The sequence below is a fragment of the Sceloporus occidentalis genome, unplaced genomic scaffold (assembly GCF_023333645.1).
Source record: "Sceloporus occidentalis isolate IW3139 unplaced genomic scaffold, rSceOcc1.0.p SCAF_132, whole genome shotgun sequence".
Classification (NCBI taxonomy): domain Eukaryota; kingdom Metazoa; phylum Chordata; class Lepidosauria; order Squamata; family Phrynosomatidae; genus Sceloporus; species Sceloporus occidentalis.
The window spans coordinates 1,060,642-1,063,831 of record NW_028317112.1 but is presented as its reverse complement, the minus strand read 5'-3'; positions in this window follow the sequence as shown (position 1 = coordinate 1,063,831).

Here is a 3,190-nt window from a genome sequence, read left to right as displayed (position 1 = left end):
CTCTCAGCAAGGTATGAGTGTAAGGGTGTGATTAAGAGAGGTGTGGTAGAGTAAGTATGTGTAAGACGGTAGCGTCCGATAATAAGCGAGAGGTAGCAGAGGAAGCCGACTTTAGCAGATTTACCCATGTAGGGTATCGAGATCCGTTACAACTTTCCACTAATAACTCCAACTTCTCTTAATACAGTATTGTTACATATTTCTTTCTTATTAATATGTAGGTAAAATGCAATTTTCAAATATACAAATAATCCAGCTTTAATTGTGTTTTACTAAATTTAAGTTATTTCTCCTACACTGCTCACCATCCTCTTGACCTCACCATGTCAGTCGCTGGTGCACTACATATACTGCAGATTATTGTGGTTCGCCTCCATCTCATCACTAGGTGGTCCGCATGGAATAAATTCATCTCCGTCCGCTCTGCGGTATCCCATGTATAACTCTTCCGCCACCGAATGCACCTGTTTTATATCAGATTTCTTTCTTGTTTCAATTGGGTTTTAATCTTAAAGAAAATATTTATAAAATAATCTTGGATTGCGTTCTCTTACAAGGGATCTTGATGCTATAGTTTAATTAACGCTCCCGTCAGGGTGGAATAAAGTAATCAAACAGCTATAACTGCTTTATATTATATTATATCTATATATATATATAATTTGGCTGAGCAGTGTATTTAATTATCTCTCCTGTAGCGCGTTTTCTTCTAATTTTCCAGTAGTCAAAGCAGATAAAGTAAATCAAATTAATTTTACAAGTACTGGATCGTTTCAAAAACTAAGTCTTTGGGATCGAGTTGTTGAAGAATCTGGCACAGAAAGGGGCCAGGGGTCTGCTTACTGATGGAGTGGGATACCTTTTCAGTTGCCGAGCGGCAAACAATAACCTTAATGTTAAAGCCCACCACTTCGTGCTAACACTACTTAAAAGGACAGTCTACAGTACCAGACAACCCGGCTAAAGAAGAATGGATATTAGACTTTGTGAGTTACTTTTACACCATTTAACATATATTCTTCCAAAATGAAAAAAATCAAACATTCACCTGATCTAGAAGCTGCAGCTCTGCTGCAGCAGACTCACTCCTCATCCGTGATCGGACATTTGGAAATACAACTTAAGGCAAAAAGGTCTCAGGATATCCCAGCACTCTAAAGAGACGTAGAGATTGCACATGTGAGAAGGAACGGAAGCCCCGCTTGCCCCTTCCTAAGGACAAAGCAGCCCCGCAAACCCTCCTTTCCCCAAGCCCCCCAGACACCGAGAAGCAAAAGTTATAACACTGGGGCCAAATTCCGGCTTTCCGTGTTGGGCACATACTGTATTCACCTTGTGTGCTGCTTTGTGCAAATATGTTGATTTTAAATAAAAAAGACGGATTCTAGCATTACGAGAAAAGCAATGTTCACATTAGACGGAGACTTGTGTCCAAAGAGACAACTTTGAGAGTTTGGTTACCGGGTTGATTGTAAGCTTTTCGCAGCCCTCAATAATTATTATTATTGGAATGGCTGAAATTCTACAAAATTTGAAGTTCTGTGAAAGATCCAGAAAGGAAATATTTGTTTATTGGAAGATGAAGATGCTGATACTCTTACCTCAATACATATAAAATCTGTTAAAGGGGGTCTCCCGCTGTTTGTTTGGTTCTGGTGGTGTTACAGTTGTGTAGTTAGAAGGGCACTTAGTGTTCAGTGTTTAGTAGGTAGTTGTTAGATGAAGCAGGGTCGATAAGTGAAGTTTTCCATGGGTCTCCTTGCTTCTTGGTTCTCTCCAGAAACAATGGCCGCTGTATCTTCTTTCTTCAGAGCTCCCCAATGTCACCTCTCCCAGTTGGACTTAAGACCAAGTGGGCCAGGGACAACCCCTGATGACATCTGATACCCCTTTGCGTTAAGATGCAAATCTCCAAAAATAAGGTTTAATTTACATAATTTACGTGATGAACCCTTATTTATGTGATGACATTACACACCATATCATCGTCCAAGCCTTCCGTGCTTCAGGAGGCATCCAGGTTGAAGGAGAAGACAGAAGAGTTCAAGAAGATCATAGGTAGCTAAATAGAATAGAACTATTTGTGCCACCTCCGTGTTCTGGAGGCAGTCATGTTGCCACCAGTAAATCATGACAGCTTTTTGTCTTCTAATATTATGTTTTTCTTTTTTCTTTAGTTCCATAAGAACAGGAATCTGGGAAAAAGCTGGATCACGCAAAAGGAAATATATATCTAGAGTCCACGGCCAAAAACAACACAAGGAAAGAAATACCAGACAGACAGATTCCAAATCATTCTACGTAAGAGAGGGGAAAAAAACCCTTAAATCAGCTATTTCTTCCTCCACTTTTAGTTCTCCTTATTTTGCAGAATTATATTCTCTAGTTTTTGGAGGCAAACCTTTTTTGGAGATAATGCATACGAAGAGCACCTCCATAGTAAAGCAAGACGTTGTGATGACATCGTGGCCACGAATCAGAGACTGTCCATGGGACTGCTCCGAAAGTACTGTTCCAAGTGCACATGTAGACAGCAAAACTCTTCCGTCATCACCGTCCCCCCAAGTAAAGGTGCATTGTGAACGGATGAGTACAGATACAGAATAGCTTTGTTCAGCAGAGAAGACACGTATGAAGATGTTCTTGGAATTCTGAAAGCAGCAACCGCTCCTGTTGAGGGGGTTTAACTAGACCGTGATCTTACAAACCAAGGGGGTAGTATGGGGTAATTGGGGTAAACAAAAGGAGGGGTAGTAGCTCTCTTATAGCAGTGATTAGGGCTACGTGGGTGGTTGGGCTAGTGCTTTGGCCAGCACACAACTTGGGATAAAACAGAAGAGAGGAAAGAGAGAGGTGAAATAAGAGAAAGTTATTTAGGTAAAAAGGGGCAGAGTAATGGCTTGTAGGAAGCCAGAAGGGAAGGGGATCAGGAAAAAAAAGGTGTTTATTTCAAAAGGGAAATATCAACATTTGGCCAAAAAAGAAACATATTTGTTACATATACAGGAAAACATGGACAGTTATCTAAAACATGAATCAATATTACAACTTCATACTTGCGATGACAGTAGAACCAATTATTAATGAGAGAAACGAACACAAATGTGCATGAAGTGCCATGGCTATGCTGTTGGTGGATGTTAGAACTATAAAGTAGAAATCGGAGTACCTTAAAAGGGGAACATTAAAT